This window comes from Oryx dammah, unplaced genomic scaffold (assembly GCF_014754425.2).
Source record: "Oryx dammah isolate SB20612 unplaced genomic scaffold, SCBI_Odam_1.1 HiC_scaffold_16, whole genome shotgun sequence".
In the NCBI taxonomy this organism is placed as follows: domain Eukaryota; kingdom Metazoa; phylum Chordata; class Mammalia; order Artiodactyla; family Bovidae; genus Oryx; species Oryx dammah.
Window position 1 is genome coordinate 28,313,484 of NW_024070200.1, and position 13,275 is coordinate 28,326,758.

The following is a 13,275-nucleotide window of genomic DNA, read 5'->3' on the forward strand; positions in this document are numbered from 1 at the left end:
TCAGACATCCATTTTGCCTTTTTGCATTTCTTTTTCTTGGGGATAGTCTTGATCCTGTCTCCTGTCCAATGTCACGAACCTCCATCCATAGTTTTTCAGGCACTCTGTTTATCAGATCTAATTCCTTGAATCTATTTCTCACTTCTACTGTATAATCGTAAGGGATTTGATTTAGGTCATACCTGAATGGTGTAGTGGTTTTTCCTATTTTCTTCAATTTAAGTCTGAATTTGGCAATAAAGAGTTCATGATCTGAGCCACAGTCAGCTCCTGGTGTTGTTTTTGCTGACCGTATAGAGCCTGTCCATCTTTGGCTGCAAAGAATATAATCAATCTGATTTTGGTATTGACCGTCTGGTGATCTCCATGTGTAGAATCTTCTCTTGTGTTGTTGGAAGAGGGTGTTTGCTATGACCAATGGGTTCTCTTGGCAAAACTCTCAATAGAGAGTTTTATTAGCTTAAAGAGTTTAACTCTATTAAACTCAATAATAGGTTATTAAAAAAATATAGACAATACCATAAAAAAGGAGACCAATATCATTTTATATACCTTGAGTTTGTAATAATGTTTTCATTACCATCCTTCCTCTTCAAGATCACCTTCCTTCTCCATCCTTTTACAAAATACTTGTAAATTTGTATGTTACAGATACTATACATAATAAGAAACATTACATTTTTCTGTGCTTAATGGCTTTGTGATATTATGACTCAGAACTGTCAACTCCCACTTCTAGTGTCATGCCTTTGGTGTCAGAGATCCATAGTTATTTGGATGTTTGAGATGGAAAAATCTTTGAGAGATCATTATTTAATTAACTCAGCTTAGCTGGTTATTTTTTAAACCTCCCCCTCAGTATAGAAGGTTATCAGATGGTTGGCTTAATGATATCTTGCCAAAGCACATGGCTTCAGCTCTTCCTTTATTCTCAGGTTTTTTTGAGTTAACAGATGCAGGAATACAGTTATAATTTCTGAGTTTATTTTCTTCCAGCTTTAGGTATCTAAGAATTCATTGCTAAATCCTCTATTAATTCTTAGCCAATTTGTTTCCTTTTCTTTTTGAGTTCCAAATCCTTATTTTCCTGATGTTCCTACTAGGAGTGACTCCAGTTTGAACATATATTGAAATTTCTATATTTCCAGGTGACTCAGCAGTAAAGAATCTGCCTGCCAATGCAGGAGACATGGGTTCGATCCCTGGGTTGGGAAGATCCCTGGAATAGGAAATGGCAACTCACTCCAGTATTCTTGCCTGGAAAATTCCACAGACAGAGAAGCCGCATGGTCTACAATCCATGGGGTTACAAGGAGTTGGACATGACTGAGCATGCACGCACATCATACTGAAATAAATCCAGATATTCTAGAATTTCATGTAAGGGTTGCTTGTGGTAGGACTGATACCATATATTATCTTATGAGTATATCTCTGGCTTTTAGAATTCTAGGCTATTTCCTCCATATCTTTTACTATTAATCATTTTTGATTTTGCATGCCAACTATTTTTATAATCAGACAAAAAAATCCCTAAAACATAGTCAACAACCAGTTGTGATGTGCTGGAACTGTTCTTACTAGATTAGAGGAGCAGATTGAGTACATCTTTTCTCGAATTCCTTTTCAGCAATCTCATGTTGGTAGCTTGGAATCAGCCTTAGTAAGTGGATTTACATCATGAAAACGGGCAACATTAAAAATCACGGCCTGGGACTTCTATGGTGGTCCAGTGGTTGAGACTCTGAGCTTCCACTGCAGGGGGCATGAATTCCATTCCTACTTGGGGAATTGAAATCCCAGAGGATGTGCAGCATGCCCCCCACCCCCCACCCCCCCCAAAAAATATAGGGCTTTAGTTTAGAGAGTCTACTTATCAGTATACCATAGGACAGGTATTCAGCATCTCCACATGAGCCATATGAGCTGAAAGGATAGTCAGCTGGTTCTATAAACAGCAACTAGAAGGTCCATAGACTCAAGTGTTGGGTCAGGGCTGCCTTTATACATCATTCATTTTGGTAAAACTCAATCAGAAGTGACCTTGGTGAATGGTTCACTGGAAATGAAAAACATTAAAATGCTGAATGATTGGGTAGCAAATTCTGGGATGAGAAGAGTAATTGCAGCTCTCGATTCTTTGGCTAACTATAAATAAAGCCACAATAAGACTTGAGAATTATTTTGTTTCTTACCTAAGAAATCTTACTAGCTTTAGTGACAGCTAAACCAGGAAAGGTGAGTTTATGTTTTAGTTGGTATTTGCAATCTGAGTTACCTATTAGTGTTGTGAATCACTAGAATGTGTGACAAAATTAATCACCTACAGCCTCCTTCTTTGATGACTTTTCAAAATCATTAAATTATGAAGCCCAGAATGCTGGGTTTGAGGTTGCGGTTTTATTTTTATTGAAGGCAGAAGGTAATTTATATGATATTTTCATAGTTTCTTTCAGGCTTTTGTGCCTATAAAAATTTTTTTTGGTGGACACATTTTGGTAAGAATTATTCACTTAAAAAATAGTGAGAAAGATGATATTTTTCTTTTCAATCAGAGTTATTAGGTCTTACCATAGTGCTTTTCCCACCATGATAGTGTCAGAGAAAGAGACTACTGCTGAGGTTGCGTTATTACTATTCATAGCAATATTTAAAGACACAAAAATAGAAATGTTGATACTCAGCTTTAATGCACTAATCAAAGCGATTGGAAATTGCTTAAGTGGACCAATTTTAATTCTAAATGCAGAAGACTTCTAACTCAATACCAAGTAAGAAATGTGCCAGAACCTAATGATTAGAATGTTGTGCTTGAAAGTGATTTTAGTTGGAATTTAATTTGGTTAGATTAAACAGACATTTGGAAGGTATTTTTTCATGTGGTGGCCACTGTCTAGAATATAGAGACACTCACTATTGACTCTCAAGGAGGTCAAAGACCAGTTGAAGGTGCTGTCATATAAACAAAAAAAAACCCATCATTGTTAGAGACTTACCCAAATCCAAACAATACTAGATTTATGATATTTTATAAAGTGTTTGCCTACTATTTGCCTAAGTTCTCAAAACCCTGAAAAAAATAGGTTTTCTGGTTGTCTGCTATTATTATATAATAATTACTACACTTAAAAATATTTTTGCATGCCAAAATAATCAGTCAATTCAGGAAAACCAATCCAGTTATACTGTGCAACAAGAAATATTCTTGAAACTGTGCTTAGTCACACAGTCATGTCCGAATCTTTGTGACCCCATGGACTCTAGCTCACCAGGCTCTTCTGTCCATGGAATTCTCCAGGCAAGAATACTGAAGTGGGTAGCCATTTCCTTTACCAAGGGATCTTCCCAACCCAGGGATTGAACCCATGTCTCTCGCACCGCAGGCAGATTCTTTACCATCTGAACCACCAGGGAAGCCACTACTACTGAAACTGATTGTTTTGTAAAATTCAAAGAAAGCAATGAATTGATTTATTTTAATAAAATGTTTGTTAGAGTATCTGCATAATTGCTTTTCTGTTTCTGTATTGGCTGTTTGACATAATGAGTAGAGTGAGACTTCAGGGTCCTGAAGACACTACCCTTGTGGCAGAAAAGACAGTAAAGTATATATGTCATCCCATGCTAGTATAGGCAAAATAGGTGGCTCATGGACGTGATGAGCACAGCCTATATGAAATTATCTAGACAGGAGGAGTCACAGCTAGACTTCGCCACCACATTATTTTAGCTTAGAGAAGCTGAGGCTACAGTGTCTTTGTTAAAGTTGTTTTCTTTCGATAGGGGTTATTATATCCAAAATATTTTTTCCCAATATACTAAGAGTTTTATGTGATTGGTACAGTAATTAACAGCACGTTAAGTGAGTAATCAAGAGAGTAAAGAAATCATTTAGAAAAGGAAATAGGGACATGAAAGGAGAAATAATTTTCATGAAAAAGGAAAGCATCATCCAAAAAGAAAATTGTGATCTATGTTGGTCAGAACTTGCACACTGGGAGTATTAGGGTCTCTGATTTTAAAGATCTCTACCTTCTGATGATCCTCTAACCTTCACAGAAGCCACCTTAGACTGCTAATTTGTTTTTAAAAGTAAGGCTTTATGCAATAAACTAGTTCTTTCTGTTGAAAAATGAGATGTGGATAAACCAAATCAACAGAGATATTCAAATCTCATTTTAGATACTATTTTATCTTCCACCTTTGCCCCTTTAAGAAATATGGGCAGAGGAAATCAGCCCTTGGAAGTTTTTGGGTTTTCTATTCTGACTTTTCCTGATTTAATTTTGATTGTAAAAATCTAAGAAAGAGCAAAATGAACAAAAACCGTGTCCTAAAGGAGACATCAAGACCCAGAACAATTAGGTAAAACAACAACAAAACAAACCAGAGCAATCAACAAACATGTCAGTCTACAAAAATTAAAGAGCTGTCTATAACAGTTGAGAGAATAAACAGAAAATCCTCAGTCTACAGCAGCATATTTTCCCCCATGGTAGAACATCAGGCACAACTAGGTCTAAAGTGAAATTACCTACTCACAATAAGAAAGTATGACTGATATAACACCCAGGAGAGTTTGGGGGTAACATCTCTGTAGTATTTCACATTGAAGAAGGTATCAGTTTCAACACCTCTTTCAGAAAATCTTTTGGTGGCTTATTGTGTAGGTATGCTATAGATATAAAGATATAAATTAAGTTCTTTCTCAGTTCAATTAGTTTTATAGGGAGAATTTGGAGTTATTTAAAAGGAAGGGGTTTTTTTCTTTTGGTGTTTAGTGCGGTGATATTTATTAACAAGTAGACTGTGTGCATAAAAAATATGTTTGCATGCATGCAAAGTGGTATTTTATTGAAGAATGCAAGGTAGGTTGTCATGGAGATTAAAAGCCTTGAAGTGCTATTCACTGATGCTGGTTATGGTTGCCGGGCACTAGGATATTAGGTTCCGGCACCCTGAATCTTTCATTGTTGTAAAAATAATTACACTTTTATCTTCACTGTAAGGGCTATTCAAGTAGGATAAATAAATACAGACACATGAACAAATCTAACTTAAAGGTAAATATAGCAACCCTATAACCCATCCCAGTGTAAAATTATGTAGCAGTAGTTACTATACCATCAAAATGCTTGATTTTCATTGCAGGGTCATTGAAGCTGTTTATAAGATGAAATTACAAAATGCATGAAATCTGCACTTACATTAAAAGGCAAAAGAAGAATGAAAGCTATTGACTGTTAGTATGGTCACTGGTAAATATAAAGCTTTCCTTTAGAAGCAGAGGAAACAAATGAAAAGCTTGTAATATGTTTTGCTAGCATTTTCTTGAAATACTGTATTTATATGAGATTTCCAACCTCACTTTGAGCACTATGTAAAGCACAAAGTGATTTTTCTGGTGTTCTTTTCTCTTCAACGATTAGATGAAATGATCCTGACAAGTTTACCTCAGTGAGAAACTATGTATTTTCTGTATAAAGGAACACTTACGCCTGGCAGAATCAGTATGGACATTTTCTTAACCAATAAATCAATAGAGAGAGTTGCAATATGGCAAAATGCACAACATATGCAATATAACATTGAAATTTGCAGCAGTAAGTAATGTGGTTTTCAAAACTGCCTTAAGTGATGATTAACTAGAATTATATATATTTATATTTAAACTGACACCACAGAACTCTTTTAAGTCTTGATGGATATGTGGAATATTTAAATGTAGTAATTGCAGTTGCTAAACCTCCTGGGATTAACCTGCTGGAGAGATAGTGACATCTTAGGCAGAGAAAAATGATTTATACTGTGAGGGGAAAAACTGAAAATGAGGTAATTCCATGTGTGTTTTATATAACTCTTTGGAAAAGAAGTTCATTGTAACTAATGAATTGGTAATATTCCGTAATAATTCCACCATATGAACAATTACATAATTTATATAAATGTAGGCATATAATTTAGTTTTACAACCTTGATTTTTAGGTTTCACACTGTAGCACAGTTCACAAAAAATAAAACAGATGAGAAGTAGATTAGCACTGTAATACCGTTAATGGTAGGAATCTTGGAATTTTGTTTAAAGGTGGGCTCCATCTTACTTTATCTCCTATTAATGAGGAATGATGTGACCCAGTACTTCTTAGCTTGCTTTAGAAAATATTTGTTAAGTCTTGCCTGTATGTTTCAACACATGTTTCAGTGAATTTAATTGAAGTCAAAGAGCAGAATCATTAATAAAGGGTGATAATGTTGATATGTTTTTGTCAAATTAAATAATTTAAAAATAAAGTCACAGTGTTACCATATTATCTGTAAACAGCAGATGTATTAATCATAAAGACTGTCTGTTGCCCCCTAGGGAACTTCTGGGGAAGTTTTTTGAGTTGTATCCATATAACATAATCAAATAGCCTACATCTTGAACTTCAGAATCAATTTCAATGATCTTGACAAGATATAAATCTTTTTGCATAACGAAAGAGGGAAAAGGTCCCAGCCAATCTCTATTTTGGTGAACACTTTGAAAATCTAAGCCTTCTAGGAGTCTGCATATTAGGTTGTATCTCAAAACTTCAAAGCAGTTTCAAAACTGACAAATTTACATCCATAATAAACCTGAGATAGTGGGATAATCTGTTTTATATTAGGGTAGACTGAGGTAGATATTTAGTAGAAGTGTATGTTGCAGTTAAAAAACAGAGAGAAGCTATAGACTTGAGAACCACAAATTTTAATTACAGCTGGCTACAAGCCAACTGGATGATTTAAAATAACTTGTTCATTAGTTTGGTGGAACGATAGGCCATTGTGCAATAGAAATTTTTCTGCTGTGGTTCACCAAGTCATAGATGAGGTAGATATTAAATAAATCGTCTTATGGTATACATATTATCTACAAAATACAAGTCACTGCCATTGGCGAAAAGGGATGTTTCTCCATTCAACAACCTGAGGTCTGGCTTTCCTGATTACTCTGTTCCCAGGTTCCCTACACTGTAGGAAATCTAGTGGATCTTTCTAAGAATAGAGCAATACTGCCTTCATGGAATTTGTAGCTGAGTGGGGGAAGACCAGTATTGAACAAGTTACAAGTGTGAGAAGATATACAAAAAGTAAGTCCAAGATGCACTGAGAGTGTATATCTGGTCTAAAGAGCTGTAGATGTAGTAGGTAACACCACTGAAATCACTTCAAAATGGATTTATCTCTATCTCAGACTTTTTCAGAGTTATAGACCTATATTCTCAATTACAGGCTTACAGTTTCAACCTAGATGAAACTGGCACCCCTAACTCAACATGTCTAAATTCATATTCACCATTCCCCCTATCCAAACCCCTTTTTCTAATTTTCTTACTCATTTTACTGGTCCTGTGCTTTTCCCAGTTACTTATATCTGAGTCATCAGCACACCTAAGATAAATCTTTCATTTCTTCTTTTGTCTTTCCCATCCATTTTGGGCTGTGAAAGATTCTGCTTTGATTATGTCTTTCTTGTTTAATGATTTTTTTTTTATTCCTGTACTTGCCAGGCACTGAACTTTCAAGTAAATTAAAAATCATCAATTCATTCAATGAATAGTCAATTGTTTATTCAACAAATATTTGAGTGCCTATTATAAAATATGCTCTGTACTGGGAATATAATAACAAGCAAAACATCCATTGTCCTGCTTTCATGCAGCTCACTAAGTCATGGATGAGGCAGATATTAAATAAATAATCTTATGGTATACATATTATCTAAAAATACAAGTGCTATGAAAGGAAAGTATAGGGATGCCATGCAAAAGGATAATAGGTATATGGATATACTTTGAGGGGAAAGTCCTCTCTGAGATCTAAGGGCTGAGAAGCAGTTAGCCAGAGGAGAAGGGGAGGGAAAGCATTCTGAGTAGAAAGAAGAAGTCTTACCAAGCTTCTATTTCTAGTTAGAGTGGAGGTCTTCGAAGCTGGAAAGGAAGGCAGAAATAAGATTTGCAGTGTATCATCAGTATTTTTAAGAAGTTCAGATTGTATTCGAAGTGAGATCGGGAGGCAGTGAAGTATTTTCAGTAAGGGAATGGAGACAGATGTATTTGAGCCACATATAGAAAGGAGGCTGAAAAGAATTTGTTTAAAGATTGTATAAGGAGAAGTACAGAAGAAGCTAGATTTCCGACAAGAGTAGTGGGGTAAATAGAAAGGTCACTTGGTGAGAAAGGGAACATGGGTTTGGAAGGCAGGATGATGAATTCAGTTTTGGACATGTTAAATTTGAGGAAAACAGGCATATCTAAGTTACTGCTTAGAAGGTAACTGGATATAGGGACATGTACCTGCTCTCATTTGAGAGTACTCACCTGAGAAGTGTTAAAACAGCCTAACTACACAAGGTAGATTTAGTTAAGGTGAAGTCGCTCAGCTGTGTCCAACTCTTTGCGACCCCGTGGACTGTAACCTACTAGGCTTCTCCGTCCATGGGATTCTCCAGGCAAGAATACTGGAGTGGATTGCCATTTCCTTCTCTAGGGGATCTTCCCGACCCAGGGATTGAATCCGGGTCTCCCGCATTGGAGGCAGATGCTTTAACCTCTGAGCCACCAGGGAAGTAGATTATAGGTAAGACGGCACTAAATTGATGGCTCAGGGAAAACTTCAGGGAGAAAGGTAAAATCGCATTTGAGAGGATCTAGAAAGGGTGGTAAGAGTTTTGACAATTGCTTCTTGGTTGTCCACATTTGAGAATGATGCACTCTAATGTTGATAGGATGTTCTAAATTCTGTGGTGGGTGTTAACTGACCAGAGTAAGATAGTCGGGCATGCACTGAACCTTTCTTTGAAGACCCCTCAAGAGATAGTTTCTATAGATTTTTTTCTTTTGGGCTGGTCAGGTTCTCACAATTTCTTGTCATGGAAGTTAGAAAGCTGGCTGCCAATGTTCTGGGAATCAAATGAGGGAGGGGGGTAATGGGTTTTATAATTTTGTGTGTGGACTTTTAGTAAATTTCTCTGTTTTAATCATGGCGCCTCTGCCCTTAGCAGTTTCTGATGATTCAAGAATGGAGTTCTTTAGGTCTAACTTCCCCAGAGAGTAATTTCTGCCAGGGTGGGAAAGAGAAACTTACCTTGCTCCTGGGGGAGGAATCCCATTGCTATTTATCCTTCAGCAAATTCTCCAGTCCTTAGCATTATACTGGATCACTTCCACGGTTCCAGGGCTTTTTCCCCAAGCCAATCAGGGGTACTGAGGGAGAGTCAGAATCAATCTGCTGCCTATGGGCTTCCTCCTCCAAGCTTAAGTTTAGACTTTCTTTGGCCTGCTAAATCAGTACCATCTTCTGCTTTCTTTCCGGCTTCCACAGCCCTGTTTACTTCTGTTCTCTTTGTCTTTCCATTCTATCTTCCTTCACTGTCTGCTATGTTTTCAACATTTGTGTCTCCACCCCCACTTATATGTTGAAATCTCAATGCCCAGTGGGATGGTATCAAGAGGTGGGAACTTTGGGAGATGGTTAGATCATTAGGATAGGGCCCACGTAACTGGGGTTGGTGCTCTTATAAAAGAGACCTCATAGAGCTCCCTTGACCCTTCAGTCATGCAAGGAAACAAGAAGTCTGCAACACAGAAGGGGGCCCTCACCTGACCATGCTGGCAACCTATTCTCAGACTTTAATTCTCCAGAACTGAGATATAAATTTCTGTAGTTTCGAAGTTACTGAGTGTGGTATTTTGTTATAGCAAACAGCCCAAACAGACTAAGACTGTCATTTAGAAGGGAGTTGGAATAAGCTTGAATTTAATTTGTCATGTGTAATACGTAAAGCAGTTTCTAAAATGTGCCAAACTATAGTAATAGTAACGACTGGAAGATGATAGCTTAATAAAACATATACTCTAATTTCCTCCTATAATAACACAACTCATTGTAAAGAACTACTCCATAAACTCAGACAGTATTTTGAGCTTCAATTACTTTACAGTTGTTCCCTGGTGGCTCAGAGGTTAAAGCGTCTGCCTGCAATGCTGGAGACCTGGGTTCGATCCCTGGGTAGGGAAAATCCCCTGGAGAAGGAAATGGCAACCCACTCCAGTATTCTTGCCTGGAGAATCCCATGGACAGAGGAGCCTGGTAGGCTACAGTCCACGGGGTCGCAAAGAGTCGGACACGACTGAGCGACTTCACTTTCACTTTCACTTTAGTGTCCTTAGTGCCTATAAACCTTCAGGCATCCTTTTTCTCTCTTAAGCCTATTTGTATCAGATAATCACTACATGAATGAAAGCATATTTACATAAAACTGTTCTCAGAGAATGGACTTGCTTTTTTTTTTTTTAATCAAAAGGCACAAGGATAAAAACAGCTACATTTAATTAACATTAAAATTGTGAAGTCACCTGACAGAAATTGGGAATTTTAGCTGGTTGTTGTTGTTGTTCAGTCGTCCAGTTCCAATTGTGTCTGACTCTTTGCAATTCCGTGGACTACAGCTTGCCAGGCCTCTCTGTCCCTCACCATCTCTGGAAGTTTGCGCAGGTTCATTCCATTCTATCAGTGATGCCATCCAGCTATCTCATTCTCTGATGCCCTCTTCTCTTTCTGCCCTCAATCTTTCCCAGCATCAGGGACTTTTCAAATGAGTCAGCTGTTCACATCAGGTGACCAAAATACTGGAGTTTGTTTCAGCATCAGTCCTTTCAACGAGTATTCAGGGTTGATTTCCCTTACAATTGACTGGTTTGATCTCCTTGCTGTCCAAGGGACTTTCAGGAGTCTTCTCTAGTACCACATTTCAAAGGCATCAATTTTTTTTGTGTTCTGCATTCTTTACGGTCCAGCTCTCACAACCGTATGTGACCACTGGGAAGACCATAGCCTTGACTATATGAACCTTTATTGGCAGAGTAATGTCTCTGCTTTTCAACATACTGTCTAAGTTTGTCATCACTCTCCTGCCAAGAAGCAGTTGTCTTCTGATTTCAAGGCTGCAGTCACTGTTAACAGTGATTTTAGAGCCCAAGAAGAGGAAATCTGTCACTGCTTCCACCTTTTCCCCTTCTGTTTGCCATGCAGTAATGGGACCGGATGGCCTGATCTTAGTTTTTTTTTTTAAAAAAAACATTTAGTCTTAAGCTGGCTCTTTCACTCTCCTCCTTCACCTTCATCAAGAGGCTCTTTAGTTCCTCTTTGCTTTCTGTTATTAGAGTGGTATCATCTGCATATCTGAGGTTGTTGATATTTCTTCTGGTAATCTTGATTCCAGCTTGTAACTCATCCAGCCTGGCATTTCTCATGATGTGCTCAGTGTATAGGTTAAACAAACAGGGTGACAGCAGACAGCCTGCGATACTCCTTTCTCAATCCTGAACCCATTAGTTGTTTCATAAAGGGTTCTAACTGTTGCTTCTTGACCCACGACAGGTTTCTCAGATGACAGGTAAAATGGTCTGGTATTTCCATCTCTTTAAGAGCTTTCCACAGTTTGTTATGATCCACACAGTCAAAGGCTTTAGCATAGTCAGTGAAACAGAGGTAGATGTTTTTCTGGAATTCCCTTGATTTCTCTATGACCCACCGAATGTTGGCAACTTGATCTCTGGTTCCTCTGCCTTTTCTAAACCCAGCTTGGACATTTGGAAGTTCCTGGTTTGCATAATGATGAAGCCTAGCATGCAAGATTTTAAGCATGACCTTACTAGCATGAGAGATGAGTGCAATTGTCCGACGGTTCTTTACTACTATCCTGCTTGGGAATTGAGATGAAGATTGACCTTTTCCAGTCCTGTAGCCACTGCTGTATCTTCCAGATTTGCTGACAGATTGAATGCAACACCTTGATGGCATCATCCTTTAGGGTTTGAATAGCTCTACTGGAATTCCATCACATCCACTAGCTTTATTAACAGCAATGCTTTCTAAGGCCAACTTGACTTCACACTCCAGAACGTCTGGCTCTGGGTGACTGACCACATCACTGCAGTAACCTGGTTCACTAAGATCTTTTTTGTATAGATCTTCTGTGTATCCTTTCCACCTCTTACTGCAGACTTAAGTATAACCACCCTGCATTGGGGAACAGGACTTGGAATGATGGCATCAGGTAATACAGGTGGTGGGACAGTCTACTAAGGACTTCTCAAGATCTCAAATTAATGGCAGCTTTAGGAAAATAATTGAAGGGGTGCAGCCAAATGGGACAGGATGAAGACCCTGTGCTCACCTCCTCCCACTGCTGCTGCTGCTGCTGCTAAGTCACGTCAGTCGTGTCCAACTCTGTGCGTCAGATTGTGTCTGACTCTGTGTGACCCCATAGGTGGCAGCCCACCAGGCTCCTCTGTCCCTGGGATTCTTTAGGCAAGAACACTGGAGTGGGTTGCCATTTCCTTCTCCAATGCATGCGTGCATGCTAAGTCACTTCAGTCGTGTACGACTCTGTGTGACCCTATGGACAGCAGCCCACCAGGCTCCTCCATCCACAGGATTCTCCAGGCAAGAATACTGGAGTTGGGTTGCCATTACTTCCTCCCACAGCACCCCAAATTTACAACTAGTTAAAGAGTAGCTAGTTGATGAGAAAGATTGGAATCTAGCAGAAAAGATCTTCTGCAACTAAACATTTAAAGAAGGAACCACAAGGAGATGGATAGGAGATGGATAGGAGATGGATAGGAGAGGCAGAGACACAGAACAGTCAAGACTCAAACCCTCAGGTGGGTGACCCCTGAGGATAATTACAATTGCATATGTTCTCCCCAAGGAGCAAGAGGTCCAAACCCCACATCAGGCTCTCCAGTCTAGGAGTCCTGCACTGAAAATGATGACCTCACAGAACATTTGGGGCTTGATTTCAGAGGGCTTTGGGAAATAGAGACTCCACTTTTAAAGAGCAAACACAAAATCTCACACACTTTAGGACCCCGGGAAGAAGTAGCAATTTGAAAGGAATCTAAATCAAACTCACTTGCTGATCTTCGAGAGCCAACCAGAGAGGAAGAAGGCAACTGGAAATCACCCTAGGCACACAGACCCTGGTGGCAGACATTTTGGGGAGCTTGTTCTATTGTGAGGACACTGTTGCTGGCAAGTGCCATTTTGGGGTCATCGCTCTACCTTATTAGTGCCAGTACCTGCTCATCAGCCTATTGCACCAGTACTAGGACACTTCAGGTCAATCCAAGCAACTAGCTGGATGGGACACAGCCCCATCTACCAGCAAGTGACTGCCTTAGCAGCCCCTGAGCCCACAGCACACTAGGACACAGTCTGGCCTACTAAAGAGATCATGACCCA